Consider the following 22,195-nt stretch of genomic DNA (forward strand, 5'->3'; position numbering starts at 1 on the left):
ATCTTGAAAAATCTTTTATGCTGTTGAGAACAATAAGAACTTCAACATTATTTCCATGAAGGGTGTTTTGTTATATTCTTTTATGATGATTTTTATTCAAACTACAAATAAATAGGAATATTTGTTAAATTTTACAAGATAACTCTTTTTAACATATGAAGCGTGTTCAGTGAAACACTGAAATACTGTGAATTAAAAACCAAGTTTCTTCTTTTTTGACCTATAATCCTAGCAAAACTGGACTGCAAAATTTCTTCCTTGGGACTTCCCCGGTGGCGCAGTGGTTACAAATCCGCCTTCCAATGTAGGGGACATGGGTTCGAGCCCCGGTCTGGGAAGATCCCACATGCCGCAGAGCAGCTAAGCCTGTGCGCCACAACTGAGCCTGCACTCTAGAGCCCACGAGCCACAACTACTGAAGCCCGCGAGCCTAGAGCCCGTGCTCCGCAACAAGAGAAGCCACCGCAATGAGAAGCCCGTGCACCGCAACCAAGAGTAGCCCCCGCTCGCCACAGCTAGAAAAAGCCTGAGTGCAGCAACGAAGACCCAACGCAGCCAAAAAATAAAATAAAATATTTCTTCCTAGTCATTTATTTGGTGAACTCAATCTGATTTAAAGTTTAAAAAAAGATCCAAAGCCATTTTATCCTAGAAGGGATTAAAACAAATATTCAAGAGAACTCTGATGATTCTCTATCCCATCTGTGAAGATGACTTATACTACACAAAGTACAACCCATTTTGATTAATCACAAGATATTCCAAGCTCAGATCTAATCAAAGGTCAAGATTATGTTCATACTCAGCATGGAATTCTATGTAGCTAGATTAACCCTATCAGAAGCTTCTATTTTCCCACAACCTAACATGGTAGAATTAAAGTTAAAAGAAAAAAAAAAAAAAAGAAATATCAGATTTTTCAGGGGAAAAATAAACTGAAACAAAATAAATCCAAGGTGTGATAGAAATAAAGGAAATCAGTATCAAAACTTTGCTTTCTGTTTTTAGAGGACAGTTTATCTTTATACTAATTTACAAAATATATGCTGTTGTTTAAGTACATATACTTAGAATAGGAAGACAGGAAACATTGCATAGAAACGTGCATCTTATTCTTCACCCCACTCCCCACGATTCTCTTGAATGTAACTTGAGCAACGAAGACTTGCTTTTTTGAGAAGTATAAAAGTGTACCAAGAAAACACTGTAACAGTTAACTTTAGGTCCAAAGATTGATAAACGAGAAAAGACTGCACATATGACTGGAGAGTAGATCCCCAGCCATAGCATGTAGGCTCTTCACCAATGACTCTTCCAAAATCTGCAAGTGATCTAGTTCACAAAATTTCCTTTCAAGATATGAACTCTCTTCCGTGGCCTACTTTTACTCTGTTTTGTTTAATGTTACTTGAATGTTGCATTGTGACAGAGATTTTGAAAGGCTTTTTGTCATATCATTATTTAATGCACCTCATTTCATCCTCTGTGCTCTGTCATGCGGTCCAAAGTTGTACTCTTCACGGGGTTTCTGAGGGGGTAAAAGATGGAGCTCAGAAATCCAGGGGAATATGAACTTAACATTCAAAGTGAGGGAAACACATTAGGAAACCATTTTATTGTTACCAAGATGAAAGGGTCATCATTCCTTTCAGCTGTGCTCATTCTGGCAGAAATAAGCCTCAAACTATTAAACACCATGTCACAACTGTGCATATTTTCAGGAAAAAATATAGTACTAGTTCAACTTACGACCCATCGAAGACCAATAACAGAAATCTGTCTTCATCAGTGTATTTGTAAAAATTATTTAGGGAGGAAAGACATCACCGTAATGAACCAGAAAGGCCTGCTGACACCTGGCACAGCACAAATACTGTTATTTGTCTCTCTCATGCTCTGTGACTTTGAAAATGAAATACCGACTGCTCACTGCTGAGTGAAGGGACAGGATGCTTAACACTTATTGGTGGTGCTCCAGTTCCAAAGCTTAAGAGGAGCAGGTCATGAAACAATGGAGGGTAACTAAAAAACTCCCCCCACATCAATGGTCCATATCCCTCTTTTTCCCACTCAAACAATAAACACTTCCTCAAATATCCTCTTTACTATTTAACAGACCACAAGGACATATTCTGTAAATTATACAAATTAAAGCTTACAAAGGTTCTCAATGAGTAAACCCATGTTCTATGCATAGAGCACTGCATCACTGCTCGCAAGGTCTTCCTTACAAGTTGTAGGACACATCTTAAAGTTTATGCAACGTGTCAAGTACGGTCCAAACTTGTCTGGAAGCAAAAAGTGGAGAAGAATCTAAATACGTAAGATAGTTATAAAATATAAAAGACATTTTAGACATCTTCCTTTGGTTCAAAAGAAGCACATAAAATTTAAGAGTGGATCAACACAGAATACTTGGTTTCTAATGACATATGAAGTTCGTCTTTCGGCTACACCTTTTGTTAAATAAACAGGTAGAAGATCTGACCTGTCACACATTGTTCCCCTAGACATTTAAAGGCCAACACTTTCCAAAACAATCTATACTTGTCAAAGTAATTTCTTTTCCATTTTTCCCATGATCATTCTAGGCTAGGAATCCCAGTTATTGAAATAACCTCCTAAGCAAGTAGGGAGCAACCTTGATACATGCACAGCAATCCAGGAAAAATAAAATTACGTGTTGATTAAAAATTGATAAAGACTTAATATATTCGTATCAGGTCATCTAATATCTGCAATGTTACCTTAATAATTTTTTTATTTTTCCTAATTAATAAAGATTTTCCTTGTGTGGGTGGTTAAAATTTCAGAAACTACACAACTGAAGGGCGTTGCAGTAACCGAAGATAACACTGACCTTTGGAACAAACTTTGCTGTTGAGCGAGAGGCACTTTGGAAGCTGCTCTGTTTTATGCCTCCTTGACTTACTCTGGAAGCTACTTGACTGGAAATGTCATTCGCCTTACAGTGTCTCTTAGAACTGTATTCTTGAAACATCCTCTATTCCTCCACTATGTTTTGGCTCCAGTTGGGGCACCGGGATGCCTAGAAATGTTCCCACAACTCTGGAGAGTTAAGAATCAACATGTTCTTCAGGATACTGGTGAGAGGAAGCCTCACTGCAGGGCTGTGGATGGAAGGTCCCTAAGGAGGAGTGTATGAAAGACGTGTCTGAGCCTTGGCGTCCTAGCAGCCTCAGCAAGCGCCCAGGTGCAGCCAAGGAAGCATAGACACACATGCTTTGCTCTCTCTGGAAACCAGGTGAGTGACAGCCAACTGGAGCACTTCAGTAAGGGATACAAAGGGGGAGGACCACTCCCCAAACCCTAGCCAGGAGGCACCCCCAGGAAGCAAAGATGAACAGCATGAACATCTGTACAACAGGACTCACCAGATCAACAGAAAGGAAGGGGAAGAGAGAACCCCAAATCTCATTTAATCTTTGTATAAGAGAGACCAAGTTTTAAACAGGAGGTGACTGAGCAACTTCTCACTGCAAATATTCAGTGCTTTTTGCCATCAGCAGAAATAGGGGCTTGGAAATTTGAGTTCAGTTATAAAGAATTAAAGTTACATTTCTGCACATCTGACCTGTCCTGGGAAATTTTAAATCCCAATGCTAGCTATGTGTAGACAGATGCTCAGTTTCTTCCCCTGAATGAGAATAATAATATTCAATTTAGAGATTTACCAATCAGGCTGAGGCAGAGTATTTGATAGTAGCTGGTACACAGAGGTGGGTTAGTTTTCTTGTTGTTTGTATATTGCAAGCAGTGCCTGGAAGTGGTTTCGCTCAGCCTGGACTCTTTGGTTTGTCAACCCTCCCTGCTTATCTATACCTTTCATGGAGCTGCTCAGGGTTGAAGCATGGACTTCCCTATCCTTCCAATCACTGGCTAAATGAAGTTGTTAAATGCCCAGATATACAAAGACACGGTAACTTCAGGTGAACAGGCCCGAAGTCTCTGCAAAGAGCTGACTGTCTCAAGGCAAGAATGATTATTATTCCGAACAGCTTCACCAGGTGTGTGTCTGCTTATGATGAGGTTCTCTGGACATGACCTGGTCCAAGAGTTAATGAAATATCTCTGCATAAGATGCAAACAGGAATTTGGGGGGTGGGCATTAAGGAGAAAGAGAAAGAAAGGAAGTGGAAGGACAGGGAAAAACTAGTCAGGCCACATCATGCTAAGCTGGGACTCTGGGAAGGACCATGGCAGGATGCACGGCATGGCAGGGTAGGCTGCTTCCAGGAACAGGTGTGACCAATCTTCAACTCTAAGAAGCTGTTTGCTGGCCTGGGAGCCACATGGCCTTTTTGATCTGCAAACATTCATTATGAGTCTGTTGGACACACCACATAAACTTGTGTCAATGGCAGCTGAAAAAGTTGAGGAGTGAGGGCAGCGTTGGGCTGAGGGACTCTACTGGGTGGGGGGAAAGGGTCAAGTGCATGTACAGGAGGCAAACACAGTGGGAAGATTGTGAGCCAGAGAGCACCAGCTCCTCCTCCCGCTTTGCAAAGAACCCTTTGGGTATTAAAAGGAGAATGAAAACCCAAGCTGCAGGCTAGAAGAACAATCTTTGCAAAACACACTTCTAATAAAGGACCAGTATCCCACATGTACAAAGAACCCTGAAAACTCAACAATAAGAAAAAAAGTTAAAAATGGGCAAAAGGTTTGAACAGACATCTTATCAAGGAAGATATGCAGATGGAAAATAAGCATATGAAATGCTCCACACTGTATGATATCAGGGAACTGCAAATTAAAACAACAATGAGATGGCTAAACTCAAAACATGGACAGGCCCAAATCCTGACAAGGATGTGGGGCCACAGGAACTCTCGTTGGCGGGAATGTAAAATGGTACAGCCACTCGGGAAGACAGTTGACTGTTTCTTGTAAAACTAAACATAATACCATACAACCCGGCAATTATGATACTTGGTATTTACCCAAGTGAGTTGAAATTTTGTGTCTACACAAAAAACCTGCATGCAAATGTTTTCAGCAAATTTTTCATAACTGCCAAAACTTGAGAGCAATAAAGATGTCCTTTTTTTTTAATAATCCAATTTTTAAAACTTTATTTATTTATTTATGGCTGTGCTGGGTCTTCATTGCTGCACACGGGCTTTCTCTTGTTCTGGCGAGCGGGGGCTACTCTTCGCCGTGGTGCATGGGCTTCTCATTGCAGTGGCTTCTCTTGCTGCGGAGCATGGGCTCTAGGTGCCTTGCTTCAGTAGTTGCAGCATGTGGGCTCGGTAGTTGTGGTGTACGGGCTTAGTTACTCCTTGGCATGTGGAATCTTCCTGGACCAGGGATCGAACTGGAGTCCCCTGCAGTGGCAGGTGGATTCTTAACCACTGTGCCACCAGGGAAGTCCCAAGATGTCTTTAAACTGGTGAATGAATAGGCAAACTTCTATATAAGTCCACGTAGTGGAATATTATTTAGCTATAAAATGAAATAGCTATCATGTCCTAACAAGACTTGGAGGAACCTTAACTACATATTGCTAAGTGAAAGGAGCCAATCTGAAAAGGTTACATACATTATGATTACAATCATATGAACTGGAAACAGTAAAACTATGGAGATTGTTAAAAGATCAGTAGTTGCAAGTTGTTAGGGGAGAAGGAAAGCAGAATGGACAGGTTGAACACAGGATCTTCAGGGCAGTAAAACTATTCTATATGTCACTGTAATGGTGGATACATGTCATGATACATTTGTCAAAACCCACATAATGTACAACACAAAAAGTGAACCCCAATGTAAACTTTACGACTCTAGTTAATAGTAAGGAATTAATGTTGAGTCAATTGTAACAAATGTACATACTGATGCAAGATGTTTATAAGATGGAAAACTATGTCGTTGGGAGGGTCAGGAGGAGGTTTGGGGAACTCTGCAATTTCCTCTCATTTTATTGGTAAACCTTAAACTGCTGTAAAAAAGAAAGCATATATATAATGAATTTTAAGCAGGAAACATATATCAGTTTCCATTTTTTAAAAAAAGGTAAAGAGATTTTTACAAAAGACAGGCAATTCTAGATTTTAGGATTGGTCAGTATGTAAATTGGTACAATCTGCAACTTTTTCTTTTTTTTTTTTAAGAGTGAAGAGTTCTAGACACCAAAAAGTGAGAATATCTGCTGTGGATGATCCTCAACCATGTTAGGTCCATTTCTCGCTATGACCTCATAAGGAGCCATTGTAATGGAATTCCAAGCACCTATTTAAGACCCTGCCTGGACTAAGTTCTTTTGTATCTTTTAGCTCAGGAAGCTGGTTTTCAGTGACCTGAGGGACTTTGACCAAAGTTAGTTTCTTCCTTGGCATTGCAGGGTTTTTGACTATTTTGTTTGCTATTATTTTTTTTTCACTTTTCCTTTACTCTTTTTGATTTTTCTCATTTTTTAATTTCTTTTTCTCATTTGTCTTTTTTCTTTATACTGTTTTTCCCATTTTTTTCTTTATTAATTTTTCTCACTCCAAAAAGTCTGTTTGTTAATATTTGTTGTTTGTTTATCTTCATTTTTGTCTGGCCCTGTGCTTTGGTTCTATTATAAAGATCAGTTTTTCAGGTGGGCTTTGGAAGTGATTTTCTTTTGAAGTGATTTTGATCAAGTTTTTCACCAGCTTTTCTCAGTTTTAAGCTGACCTCCGGGTACTTTGTCTATGCAGTAAAAGGCAATCCGCTGCAAGGCCTCTTGCCTCCATGTCTGCCAAGGAGAAGGATGAGACCCATGTGGGCAATGACCACCGACAAGGATACCTTCACCAAGGTGAGGTGGCCCCGGCACATCCTGACTGGGAAAGAGGTGGCCGTGAAGGTCATTAACAAGAGCCAGCAGAACTCCTCGGGGCTCCAGAGACAATCACACAAAGTCAAGATAATGAAGGCCTTGGGTCACCCCAACACGACGAAATTATATGAAGTGACGGAGACGGAGGAAACGCTCTACCTTGTCGTGGAGTATGCTGGTGAAGGTGAGATGTTCCATTACCTGGTGGATCATGGCAGCACGAAAGAGAAAGAGGCCCCAGGCAAATTCGGGCAAAGAAGGTCCACGGTACAGTATTGCAGCCAGAAAATCCACCCCGGGTGCTGACTTGAAAGTCAAGGTTGCAGACCTTGGCTTCAGCCACGATTTCACCTTTGGCAGTAAGTGGGATACCCTGTGTGCCAGCCCCCCACCCCCTTGTGCCGTCAAGGCCAGAAGTAAGATGCCCTCACAGTGGATGTGGGGAGCCTGAGTCATCCTACAAATACACTGGTCACTGATCCCTGCCTTTTGATGGACAGAACTTAAAGGAACAGGAGGGACAGGTACTGAGTGGAATCCACCATATTTCCTTCTACTTGTCCACTGAATGTGAAAACCTGCTCAAGAAATTTCTCACCCTCAATTCCAGCAAGGGAGGCACTTTTTAGAGCAAATCACGGAAGTTCCCTGGATGCCTGCAGCTCAAGAAGGGGAAGAGCTAAATTGTATGGAGAGACTCCCTGATGGTGGGCTGAGCTGGTGGTGTCCACGGCTCCACCGTGTGAAGAAGGGTGAGTGGCAATGACACGATGTGAAGGTCTCCGCCCTGAGTCCTTATCCACAGACAGAGACACTCACCTCAGAGTCCACCAATACTTATTTCTCAGAGAAACTGGTTCACAGGACACCTTTAAGTGAATAAAGCAGTTAAGTAACCACAGGCACAACAGAATAATATTATTTTCCTTAAAGAAAATATGGGAATAGAGATGCAAAGACTCTAGTATGCTTTAAGATGTTAATGGTCACTATTTTGGGGTGGCGAAATTATAGGGGTTTGGCCCTCTGGTCACCTGACCTGCATGACAAAAACATACTGCTTTTGAAGATTATTTGTCATTGATTTTGTAGGATGTCTCTCAACCTGGGTTGTCTGATGTTTTTGCATGATTAGACTGAGGTTGTTAACATTTTTGGAAAGAATCTCACCGAAGTGTGCCCTTCTCAGTGTATTGTGTGGAAATTTAAAGAAGATGCTATTTTAGTGTGAACACGAAAGGCAGGTACAGTCTTCTAAAAAGCAGTCGATGGCAAAAGCTCTACAAATCAATCAAACGCTGATTCTAAAACTGAGCGCAACGTTTCCGAGGTTGGGGAGTGGGGCAGCAGCCTGAGGTCCGCCCTGAGGATGCACGCACCCCCTGCCACAAACAAACGCACCCCAAAAAGGAAGAGCAGACCCTGGGGGTCAGACTCTGTAACTGTACAAAGCATGGACACACTGTGCCACCCGGATCCCCCATTACTTCTTCCAGGGTCCAGGCAACCTGCCAATGGGGCAGGCACAGTTGGTTTCTGTGACAGCCGCGGGAGGGCGGGGTGCTCGTCACAACTGGGGTTGCAGCTGCTGGGTTGTGACAACCTGATAGACCCTTCAAGGCTTTGAAGGAAGAAGCCTTGTGGCACAGAGGACACTGTCTCTCCCCCCCTCACGAGACTCCAGTGCATCTCATGTGCACAGTTAGGGAACAGGTTGTTTCCCCTTGTAAATGATAAATCATACATGCTTTAGGACTCTTGATTCATATGCTGTACATGTATGATCTGCTTAATATTTGTTTACTGCAAGAATCAGACCTCCTGTAATCTCTTTTCAGGATGAACATTAATCCAACTCTGTCTAGAGAAATTATACAATTCATTACCATAAATAATCTCCATTGTACCCTGTGCTTAATCTTCATTTTTTCCCCAGTCCTATATAATCTTGCAAATCCACTGGTGCTGTGTGATTGGCACCTGGTGTTCACACAACCTCTGCCTCACAAAAAAATACACAAAAAATTCCTGGATAAAAATACCACTTTTCAGTCTATCGATGATTCTGTTCTCTGCTCTTTGGTTAACCTCTGTACCACTCTACGAAGATCTGTTAACTTCGGCAGAAACAAGACCTTTACTCTTGAAATGTTTTGGCTCTATCAGGATGGCAACTGACTTAAAACTTGACTTAATTTCCCAGTAGCAAAGATATTCACCATTCAAGCACTTTTGATCAAAGCATTAAATGTAATGGCAATGTAAAAGCAAGCAATGCTTAATGGTTACAAATTTCTCCATTGTTGGCATGGAGTCAGAGCAAAACTAATACGAACGTAACTAAATGTATCTTTACACCCTAGAGCATAACTCTTCAAGCCATATTCCAGTTGAATCTTTAACTGTCAGTTCATCTATGCAATTGTGTGATCTGAACAAAGCTTTGTCTGTATAATGTGCCTTCTAAACTCGATTCCATTAGCAGATTTATACTAATGCCTTGATCAAGTGAGTGATTTGTAGCTGCTTCTTTGGCTAAGAAGCCAAACCACATCCGTGTAGGATTTTACTCTGAGAGGTCTATGATTGAGGGTTTTTTTGTTTGTTTGCTGTGAGGAATGCCCAGGTTGGCACCATGGAATAATAATGTCAAGGCATATTTTATAAAACTATAATTTAAAACTTAATTGAGTCTCAAGCAGGCTTCATAATGACCACAATACTGGAATATCATTTCTTTATAAACTTGACCTTGGGCTAAGCAGGGCATAGGTCCAGCCCTCATCTGTTCTTTTTTTTTTTTTTTTTTTTTTTGCGGTACGCAGGCCTCTCAGTGTTGTGGCCTCTCCCGTTGCAGAGCACAGGCTCCGGACACGCAGGCTCAGCGGCCATGGCTCACGGGCCCAGCCGCTCCGCGGCATGTGGGATCTTCCCGGACCGGGGCACGAACCTGTGTCCCCTGCATTGGCAGGTGGACTCTCAACCACTGCGCCACCAGGGAAGCCCCCTCATCTGTTCTTGTGTTCGCTACTACACAATAACTCCTGATTAATCTTGCTACACTGTGTGGCTCAGATCTGGGTCTCTGCAAACTACCACCAATTTGGTGACTTTAGCCAATTTACTTAACTTATCTGTGCCTCAGGTTCCTCATCTGTAAAATGGACATTCTACCACTGTACTTTCCTCATATGAGAATTAAGTAAGTTAGTGCATGTAAAGAACTGAAGACAATGCCTTCAAATAGTAAACACTAAGTGTTAGCTGCTATCACCATCTTCACATTACTACTGGGGATTATCTAAAATATAAATATAATCACGGGTCTCTCCTTATTTCTCTTTCCTAAAAGTTTTCAATAGAGTACCAGTTTTTAAGACATTTTTTCATCTGCTAGCATACTTCCTTTATTTGCCTGATTTGGATTTTAGTTTAGGGCTGCCATATATGATTTGGTGGTAAGGAAATGGGGTGCCAGAATCACCTTCCTACATTTTTCCGGGCTTTATATTCTCTGAATGAACACACTCAGAAGAACAAAAGTGGCTCAGAAGAGCCCTGAATCTTAGGAGGAAGCTGGTCAAGAATGTTTAAATGGCCTAGACAATTCTAAAAGAGGGAAATCGATTCATAATGGAAAGTTATTTCAAGTCCTTAATTAAAATAGAAAACCATGCAACTGAATTTGTAATTTCTGAGATGATCAGTTGCTAATTTATTTTACAGACAGGATTTGATTGGACTCCATGGAGGAGATATCAATTCCATTAACTCATCATTTCTTACATTTGATTAAATCATTTGATTTTGAAACATTTAATAAAAAATCAGAACCCACAGTTTTGTGGAAACTAAATTATAACAGAGGACTAGCCCAGAGAGCCTTGGGAATGACAATATAGAGATCAATGCCAACCATATAGAAATGCATAGTCAAGTTATCAAATGAAATTTCATCAATACAAGCCTATGAAGAAACCAAGTTCCAAATTCTGAAGGCCAACACTAAAATAATCAAGCCCGGCATGTCAGAACCATAGGAAAGGTAATTCAAGGGTATTCTGGTTTGCTGAGGTGGGAAGCTAATGAAAAGCCTGAGGACCATATGCTACATAATGCAATAATTCAGAACCATATTTGAATATTGGGTAAAACATTAACATAGCAAAAGCTAATAGTATCTCTACATTTGTAATACAGCACACAGCACTGAGAAAGGCAACATTTTGCTCTTGTCATGAATTAGAGGGCTTTTAGAAAGGGAAAATACCATTCTTTTCCAAATACTGGTTCCTGACTTTGGCTGGTGATTTTAAGTCACTGCAGAAAAGGAATGTATGACTATTCCAGGAACTCCATCATCACTAATGTTAGAACATGGGACACAGAAGGCATCTACAGATCATTTAAATACAGACAATTCTAAAGTTGTCTTGAAAAGTCTAAATTTCTATTAAAGATAACCTTCTATATATATATATTTTTTGCAGTATGCGGGCCTCTCACTGTCGTGGCCTCTCCCGTTGCGGAGCACAGGCTCCGGACGCGCAGGCTCAGCGGCCATGGCTCACGGGCCCAGCCGCTCTGCGGCATGTGGGATCCTCCCGGACCGGGACACAAACCCGTGTCCCCTGCATCGGCAGGCGTACTCTCAACCACTGCGCCACCAGGGAAGCCCTCTTCTACATATTTTAAACATAATTATTGCAGTGTCCTTTGCTCACTTTTCTCCCTTTTATGTGCACCCTCCCACTTGTTTTCTGAAATCAATTTTCAGTGTTTTTACCATGATCATTACTTAGGTAGTGTTCAATTGCTTTGTTTCTGTGTTTGCCTTGTTTTCTGTGTACCCATCACTAATTCTTATCAATCTCTTTCAGTCCTCTCTAAAACCGCTCACAATATGGTTAGACATATGGTCCTGTAATTTTCATATAGCTCCTCTCTTATTTTCCATCAATTTTTATTTTGCTCCACTCAACAAGAGCCTTTCTTGACTTTTTCCCTTCCAGAGATTATTTTATTTCTACCTTAGATTTCTAATTTCCAAGAGGTCTCTTGTGCTCTCTGCTTCTACCTTATACAAATAACATTCCATTCTTGTTTTATAAATGCAATTTCTTCTGTTTCTAAGATTAAACATAGTTTTTTGAGGATTTTTTTCTGTCCTCGAATTGTCTGTTTCCTTGCTTTTCTTTCTGTTTCTTTGTCATAGTTTCTCTCTTTCATGATAGAAGCTTTCTTCAATGTCTCATGATCTTAGCTTTCTCTCACATTTGAACATAAGGCTGTGTGCGTGTTGGTGAGGCTGGTGGACTTCACCATATCATGACTGGAAAGGGGCCTCATCATTTTAATGAGCTACCTCTCTCTACCAGTTACATGGATGAGGCTGTATCTTTTAAGAATTCTAATTTTGCTTTAGGGACTTTGGAAATAGGACATAGTGTACAAATATATGCAAATACATCTCCTATAAATAGTTAACATTAACCAATTTTGAATTTGTCTTAATTCTAATTTTTTTGGAGATTATTGCCGAAGTCATTTGGAGTAATGTTTGCAGATAAAAAATCTTAGAGTTCATTTCTATTTATGGAGGTGAGAATAAATAGACAATATTATCAAAAAGTCAGAGAAGAGGAAAAGATGATGGGGTGTAGAGTTATGCAAGTTTTCAGTTGAAATTTCAGGGTGAAATAAGCGATTTTATTAGTTCACTGTACTGCTCCCCAAATTACTCTAACACTCCCGTAAGTTAGTTATATTATCTTATTTCCGGGGCTGCGAGGATTAGGGAGAATTGGCAGGGAGAACTGAGGTACAGATAGACTCTTCTTTTTCATTTGAGGAAGTGTGTGTGTGTGTGTGTGCGCATGTGTGTGTGTATGTAGGTGTGCACGCACACATGTAACTGTACTTGAACTAGGACCTGACCAAAGTGATGCCAATGTCAGTAATACATTAATCCTTTCCACAGACCACCCATCAGAAGGCAAATGTGTTAACTCTCAGTAGAATAAAAAGCATTAAAAAAAAGCAAAGACTCCAATCTCTCTCTTCTAGTTCCTCAGATACTTCCTTATCCCTCTTCAGAAAGAACTGGATTTTGGATTTTGACAGAACACTCATGCATCTATAGAAGATGTTTTTTTTTCTCCTCTATAAACAGGGAACAAACTGAAAAAACAGAAGCCACTATTAGATTTGTAATGACCACTCTACTGCTTTGAGAGCTTACAGGTAACTCCTCAAAACACTAATTTAATGATTGTTAATGACCGTTTAAAATTCATTCTGCTTCTTTCCAAGAATTAAAAATTCTACCCCATTATTTTCAAAGGATTTTATTTCAAAGTATGAATATGAAAGAAACAAGCAGTTTATGTGTGTGTGTGTGTATATATATATATATACGTACATATGTACATGCTTGTGGCATGGAAAGTCCCTTGAAAATTTGGAACAAATATATTAAGAAATCCTATAACTCTGTAGTAAGAAGACAATCCAATAAAAAATGGGCAAAAGATGTGAATAGACATTTCACCAAAAAAAATACAAATGTCCCATAAACACATGAAAAAATGCTCAACATCACTAATCTTTAGGGAAATGCAAATTAAAAACTAAAATGAGATACTACTACTCACTCACTAGAATGGCTAAAATCAAGAAGAATGACTGTAGCAAGCGTTGGCAAGAATGAGGAAGAACTGGAATGCTCATACACTGCTGGTGGGAATATAAAATACTATAATCACTTTGGAAAAGCGCTGAGCAGTTTCTTATAATGTTAGATACACATTAACAATACGATTCGGCAATTCTACTCCTAGGTATCTCTCTCTACCTAAGAGAAATGAAAATATGTGTCCACACAAAGACTTGTATGTGAATGTCCGTAGGCACATTCATCATAATTGCCCCAAATTAAGAACAATTCAAATGTCAGTCAACTAGTGAGTGGATAAGCAAAAGGTAGTATATCTATATAATGGAATATTATTCAGCAATAAAAAAGACACAAATTACTGACGCATGGAACAACAATGATAAACCTCAAAAGCATTATGCTAGGAGAAAGAAGCCAGACACATGATTCTATTTATAGGAAATTTCTAGAAAAGATAAAAATAGAGGCACAAGGCAGATCACTTCTCCCTTGTGGTTGACGGTAGGAGCAGGGATTAAATGCAAACAGACATAAGGAAACTTTCCGGATGATGAAAATGTTCTAAACTGGATTGTGGTGATGGTTGCACAACAGTATCCATTTACTAAAGCTTATCAAATTGTACACTTAAAATGGACGAATCTCATGATATGTAAAGCATATCTCAATGAACCTGCTAAAAAAAAGGAGGCATCTTATATGATGAATTTCGTATTTCCATTGTCAGAAAAGTCTTTAAATGAAATATATACACCAAAAATTATATTGATATTTAAATTTCTGTTATTAGGTAAAGAAAAAGCAAGGATCACTTAACAGAGCTTAAGCATTCCATTTAAACTTAGATGTTGTGGGCAATTTTTGTACCACTTCTAAATATGAGGAAATATATTTTTATTTTCATGTTTTCTAAACAAAAAATCTCTTCTGTAATGATTTTGCTGAACATTCTCTGTGACTTCTGCAAAATTCCATAAGTAAAACAGGGTCCTGAAATTGGAAGAGTTTTGGGAGGCTCATCACGTTTTACAAATAACGAAACAGAATCAGAGAAGTAAAATAATTTGCCCCAAATCACATAGTAACAAAAAAGACCAGGGACTTGGTCTCCTGACTCCCAATCCAATGACTTGTTTTTTTTTTCTGACTACACTATCCAAGGAAAGACAGGCACATGTCAGGGTTAAGGGAGTACTGACTTTCTGAAATCAGATTTTTCTCTTTTCTGATATGTTTTTCACTTGCAATGAGCCCAGGGCTGATAATGCTACAAAGTAAATAAACATAAGATGTTATCTCCCATAGGGCAACTTGTTTGTGGCTCAATGAGCCAAGATGAAGAAACACTTCAAATAGAAGACTCAGCGGGAGTAGCAAAGAGCCTGCTTAGCTTCAAAGGAAGTCTGACATATAGCCACTGTGCTTCATAAACTAGAATGTAATAAACTTGCATGAACAAAAATCTCACTTCCATATTCAACACAGGTTACATGAATGAGCCGTATGAGAGCTAATTTTTGGAAACAACATTAATTCTCTGGCAACAAAATGACTCACTTGATATCAGCCAGAGTGTGGTAGTCCAAGGGTTTCAAATCCTACATCCCATCCATACCTTTCCTCCAGATTTGAAGAGTTATCTCTAGAAACTTCTCAAATTAAATCTTAGTTTAGTTTAATGTCTGGGTTTTAAAAAACTCACCTCTGGTTGGTGGAAGTACGATAGGCATCTGAATCAAAAGAAAAGATGAGGATATCTGTGTCTCAGAAAGTTCTAGCCTTTACTATCACCAACTCAGAGCTGCATTATTTGTACTAAAGTGATGGAGACTAAAGGATTTGTGGCACCTAAGTTCTCAGAGACCATAGACAGCAGTATTTATCCAAAAAGCCTCAGGAAAACTAATTCTTAACAAAATCTCAGTAAAGCCCTGGACAAAGAGAATATGAGAACCTGATATTCCTTAAACATACATTTTTAAGGAAATAGCTTAAGAGCTGTGATAAATTGCAGTAGTGTTCAAACTATCCACTGCTCCTTCCTGTAGGAGCATTATTCATTGATGCCCCATGGATGCCAGGCTTAACCATGTGACTCTCATTGGCCAACGATCTGTGAGCAGTGACACATGCCACTTCCCGGCAGAAGCTTTACGAGCTGTCACATGGCTCACTATGTTCTCTTCCCATTGACACAAGTCAAAAAATGTCCCCTAGTGAACACTCTCCTTAAATCTGGAAACTCTAATGAAGGCAATGACTTATGGTGAGCATATAGGGTGAATAAGAAATAAATCTTTCAGTTGTTTAGCCATTGAGTTATCCGTTACTGTAGTGTAACTGAGCCAAAGATGACTGAAACGAGTTAAACAGAAGAGATTTGTCTTGATTAATGAACTACACAGTACTTTGGAGACCTCAGGCTGATTGCAAAATAAGAGTGCTGCCTACTATATATAAAATAGATAACTAATAAGAACCTGCTGTATAGCACAGGGAACTCTACTCCATACTCTGTAATGGCCTATATGGGAAAAGAATACTAAAAAAAAAAGAGTGTATATGTATATATATATATATATATATATATATATATATATATGTATATGTATAACTGATTCACTTTGCTGTACACCTGAAACTAACACAACATTGTAAATCAACTATACTCCAATAAAAATTTTTGAAAAAGTGTTGCTATATAGTCCCATCACCCTAGACCAATATTTTGCAAACATTTTTGATCCAATGTATATATTGTGATAGACTATACATATACATTATAGAGATATGAATATGTAGATGTAACTAAAAGTCATGAAACAATACTATGTGTGATGTACTCTGATATTTTCTCTTCTATTTTATTTATTTATTTTTTTTGCGGTACGCGGGCCTCTCACTGTTGTGGCCTCTCCCGTTGCGGAGCACAGGCTCTGGACGTGCAGGCTCAGCGGCCATGGCTCACGGGCGCAGCCGCTCCGCGGCATGTGGGATCTTCCCAGACCGGGGCACAAACCTGTGTCCCCTGCATCGGCAGGCGGACTCTCAACCACTGCGCCACCAGGGAAGCCCCTATTTTATTTTTTTAATGTTTTTGGAACCCACTAAGTCCATTTCAAGTCCTGTTAATGGGTCACAACCCATTATCCTAATTTCTACCCAGTGTTCACCTTGTTGGATTATCACCAAATGTATATTCATATTATTTTTTTTCCTCCCAAATTTTAATCCAATAGTACTTGATTCTGGATTCACCACAGAATCACCAGGAATATTTTTTTTTTCATATACTGCCCCTGACCCTCAGAGACGGTGATTTATTTGGTATGGACTGGAAATTATTATTTTAACATTTGAGAATCCCTCGGTTCCTTTCTCAGAAGAAGGCAAGAAGAAGAGCCGCTGTTTGCAAGCGTGTCTAAGGCCTGGTGACGATGCATCTGAAGGGGCCTGTCCCTGGGAGACTCAGCAAGATTTTAACCTTTTGTTTTATATCCAAATTACAGCTAGCTATAGAACAACTTTAAAATGAATTGTTGTAACATACATTTAATTATCAACTTCCATATAAATCACTGGGACATATATCTGTTTTACGTGAATACACTTGCTTTCATTCCTGAAAACCTGTCACTTTCATTTGGCCTCTGAGCCATAGAAGACCCTAAAATTCCTCTTATCTGGTCATATAGCTCCTTTTAGATGCCAATGATTTCAAATGAATTTTGGCTCTGTGTAGCCATCTCAATTAACCTGGGTGACCCATTCATCAATGGATCAATCAATTCATTAATTCAAACAATTACTGGGTACTCAATTTGTGTCAGATGCTGTTCTAGGTGACAAGGACACGAGGAAGAATAAGAGACACAGGATCTTCCCTAGGAGAACTCAGTGTTGTTGGAGGTGGGTGTTAGGTACAAACACAAAGATAACTGAGATACATCGTCATGACAATAATGAGAGGGCTTACAACGGATTATGTGCTCTACCTTGTAACTCACTTCTTAGTTTGATTTACTTTTTCTGTACTTCATTTTTCCTGTCATCACTCTGTTCAATTTAAAACCCTAGACCATATGCATCTGCTCCTCTTCCTTGTGTGTCTGGTCTCCATACACTCTCGCCAGAGGAATACGGTTACTCAACAGAAAGACGGTGGTATTTAAGGATTGTATCCATCTTGGCCACGTAAAATTATGCTCAAATCCACGCAGGGGCGTGCAACTCCCAGAGTAGTTTACTCACAATCCTGTAGGATGTGTTCACATCCTTTCCCAACACATATCATTAACATATTATTTAACTTCAGTGCTTGTTAAGTGGTGTTTTTGTTTGTTTGTTTGTTTTTGCGGTACGCGGGCCTCTCACTGCTGTGGCCTCTCCCGTTGCAGAGCACAGGCTCCAGACGTGCAGGCTCAGCGGCCATGGCTCACGGGCGCAGCCGCTCCGTGGCATGTGGGATCTTCCCGGACTGGGGCACGAACCCGAGTCCCCTGCATCGGCAGGCGGACTCTCAACCACTGCGCCACCAGGGGAGCCCTTAAGTGGTGTTTTGATGGCTACTTGTCACACCATCCTGTGAGTATAGTATTAGGCTAACCAGACAAAGGAACCAAGGAGTGGTACTAACACTTTCCTGAGAGATACCAAAATCTAGGCCATCATTCTGGTTCTTTGTGCTGCTATGAGGAGACAGTTTAACGTGGAAAATGTAGTAATAAAACTCACAAAGCTAATAATTGAGAGGTTGGAAAAACATGAAATTTTCAGAAAATGGAGGGGAAACTTAATAGGGGCCTGCAGCTGTGAAAGAGGATGTATGATGACTTGAAGCTCTTAACTTATTAAATGAGAGTGAAACACGGTGGCTTTAAACTGGAAAACTCTAAACTAGCTTTAAATTTCATATAAGCATAAAGGATAAAGCCTTGGGCTTCCCTGGTGGCGCAGTGGTTGGGAGTCCGCCTGCCGATGCAGGGGACACGGGTTCGTGCCCCGGTCCGGGAAGATCCCACATGCCGCAGAGCAGCTAGGCTAGTGAGCCATGGCCACTGAGCCTGCGCATCCAGATCCTGTGCTCTGCAACGGGAGAGGCCACACCAGTGAGAGGCCGGCGTACCACAAAAAAAAAAAAAAAAAAAAAAAAAAAACGGATAAAGCCTTAATGGGAATTGCTACTAAGGATAAGAAGAGGAGATTTGGAAACTCGCACACATTCTCACAGGTCTTAGGGGTGTGAGGGTGGTCCTTCCTGAACATGAGGGGTTAGATCAAATGTTGTTAAGTTTCTTCCAGATTAAAGTTCTGACAAGAATTAAACTGGGCTCTGCAAAGGTTTGGAAGAAGACGGCCAAACCTTCCACGTGAGGCCACTTTAGTGTTCTTAAAAGTTAGTTCCTACCAGTTCAACAGCTCTGACTGATTGCCATTTGTCTGTAAGGAAGCCAGTTTTTATTTTGAACCCCTTTCTTTCTGAGAACCAGAGATGATTTAAACTATTTTTCTCTTATAGTGGAGCCACAGCAGTTGATTCTAGCTATATCCAGATGGTTTGCATTGCTTAGGCTGATTTCTGTTAAACGGTTTAATGTTGTTAATAATCCTTTTAATACGTTGAGATTTGTGTGCAGGGTAAAGGCGGGGGGCAGATCTGGTACAGACTGGAAGTCACAGCTCCTGCTGGACTTTTGTTGATTTGTTAAATCCAACTGTGGTCTCTCGTACTAGTTCCAATTTTGTTGAACTCTAAGTAACCCCTTCCTTTAAGCTGTGACACTCAAAAGCAGTGGTTCATTAATAGGGACCTTCAGGGAATGTGAACCTGATTGGGAAATGCATACTTTAGAAAAATAAAATTTTTAACTATAGTTTTTATTCTGCAGAGGAAAAATCATGTTGTGAAGCAAGATTATCTTCTACATTCAGTGAGTCCCAGGCCTGTTGATTTTAATTTTTAAATATCCAACTCCCGGCTCTTCAGCCCACCTCACAAGATGTGGCCCTACCTCGCTTCCCAGCTGGACCCTAACGAAGGCCTCCTGGCTAACTGGTCTCTTTCCTTTCAGCCTCATCCCTATAGAGAGGATAAAAATAATAACTAACACGTATTGATAGATTACTCTTGGGTGAGGCACAGGGCTCAATGCTGTTCATGATCTCCTTTAATCTTCATAATAAGGTGAGAGGGTAAGTTCTACTACTGTCTCCATTTTCTAGACGAACAAAGACTTAGAGGTCAAGCAACTTGCCCAAATCATGTCAATTCTATTCTTCCCAGTAAACCAGAGTGTGAATGCGCACCAGGCCGCTTTGCTGATTCAAATCCTTATTGGCTCCTTGGAACAAGCAAAATGAAGCACAAGTTCCTTAGCATGGTGTTTAAATCGTAATGATCACAGTCAAGTTTGGAGTACTTTCTATGTATCCAGAATTTCACTCCGGTGGCTACGAATTCTCACCACAACCCCACAAGAGAGTGTGTGCTCTCCATTGTGGCAGATGAAGACATGAAATCTTGGGGGCAATTTCCAAGGTCACAAAGCTGTTATTCATTGGCAGAGATGAGATTCCAACCCAGCCCGTTAGACCCCAATCCTGTATTCTCCCCTCTGCCACTTCGCCTTTTTCCTCCAACCTGTATGACCTCACCTGCCCCTCTACCTTTTCCTGCCTTTCACTCCACTCCTGTACTCAAGTAATTCAGGAACACAGGCAATTTCTGAAACGTGCTATTCCCTGTATGAAGAATGTATTTACTTCTCTTGTTCATTTGGTAAGCATCTAGATATCACTTAAGACTCAGCTTAAACAAACCACTTCTTATGAATGATTTGTTTCGATCTTCCTCCCTGTACCCTCTCCTGGCTGGAAGATGATAACTATTTTATTTTCAACGGTGCTTTGTAAATAGCTGTGAAGAGGCCGCTACCTTATTTTATTGTAAATATTTATTTATAATAGATAGCAATGGGGACTCATATACTGATTCATTTTACACCACTAATTATTCCCGAATGCCTACTGATGTGCGTTATATTTATCTCTGTTTTCCCAGCTCTTAGCACAGTGCCTGACACTTAAATAGTCCAAAACAATGACTGTATGAACGAATGACTAAGTAGATGGGGACTCCACTCAGGAACATGCAAGAGCTGAATCAACAGCAGTCACTTCTGAATCCGACTGTAAAGCTCCTGAAATACAGTTTGCCATGATTCACTTGCCTTCTCCTTTTGTGGACATAGCCTTTTTGATCTAAACACCATGTTTTAAAAGATGCCTTTAAATAGCCAAGGAACCCTTCTAACTCCTGCAAGTTGCAAATACATGGGAAACGTTTGCTAGGTAATTCCAACAGGGCGACCCTTCACATCCTGGGTTCTTTAGCTCTCTCACCTCAACCAGCATCCCAACTCCAAACTACTCATATGTTGATGACTGCCCTCATCATCCTTTCTCGGCTAAGTTCCAAGTGCTTTCTTTTCAGCCACTGTTTCACCACAAAGAGACCAGGTTGCACTCAGCTTCATCTTAGATCCTGAGGACCAAGAATTTCATTTCTTTCCACTAAAGCTGGCAGCGCCATGCTCCGCTCCTGTCTGCCCCCTGGACGGCCAATCTTTCCCCTGAAGTAGCCCAATTCTCCCTGGCTCTCAGCAGCTCCATCCCTGCCACTGTTCTCCTTGGCCAGACCCACTCAGGCCCTTCTAGAAGGGCTGGAAATACAGACTGCAACTGTGCAGTTTCAGGTTCCACCCAGGCCAGGGAAGGGAAAAGGTTGCTTGTACTGTTTCTCTTTGCTGTGTCTCAGATCACACACTGTCCATGGCCAAGGTCAGCTGTGGGGTGTGAGTGTCTGTTGCGGGGGGTAGTATTGGAGATCTGACCTATTTGCAATTTCAATCATCTAGCTAACAGGAGTTCACTATTTTTCAGGCCACACAATAGAAATTTACCAACACACACACACACACACACACACACACACTGCTACTGGTTCCAGCTCAATGTTAATAACAATAGAACCCTTTTATGTCAGACACTGTGCGAAAAACTTTGAATAGATTACCTCATTTAATCTTTACGATCACCCTCTGAAGCAGATTTTTTCTTTACTCTTTTTTTCCAGAGAGAGAAACCAAGACTTGGGGAGGTAAGAAACTTGTCTCACACTATAGCAGGGAGGCTGGGATTTGAGTGGGGCTACGCCTCCTCTCCCGTGAGTCAGAAGGTGGGTTTTGGCTCTCACCCCGCCCTCCCGCCTGAATGCTACAGGAAAGCCATGCCCCAGAATTGGATCAAGCTGCTGCTCTTTCACCCAATTTCACTGACTTTGCTGATGACTGCAGACTTAAAGGGCTGGAGTGCAAAAGGGTGAGAGACCCTGGCATGAAGACAAGGCTGTGAGCGGAGCCTTCATCTAGGTGGGGAGTTACCTTAGTTGCACCTGTCCTTTATCTAGCAATTCTTGTCTGTCCTAAAGGCACTGAAGCATGAGAAACACTGAGACAGAATATAGAGTTGAAACGCCAACAGAACAATGGCATAATTCGTTTGTCCAAAGGAACCCAAGCCAACTGCAATTTGGCTAGATTATGCATGGAATTAAAATTTGTCTCGGCCGATCACACTGGCATAATCATAAAAAAGAAACCCAGATCATGGCTGGCCATGAACTGGACTCCGGCAAC

General features: G+C 40.7%; 1 protein-coding gene across 1 annotated transcript in view; it reads right to left on the reverse strand.

Moving 5' to 3' along the window:
• The window catches only part of LOC116742659 (cytochrome P450 7B1), a 183,782-nt gene that overhangs the window by 28,952 nt on the left and 132,635 nt on the right, over positions 1-22,195 (reverse strand). The window lies entirely within an intron of this gene.

The sequence above is a fragment of the Phocoena sinus genome, chromosome 17, assembly GCF_008692025.1.
Source record: "Phocoena sinus isolate mPhoSin1 chromosome 17, mPhoSin1.pri, whole genome shotgun sequence".
In the NCBI taxonomy this organism is placed as follows: Eukaryota; Metazoa; Chordata; class Mammalia; order Artiodactyla; family Phocoenidae; genus Phocoena; species Phocoena sinus.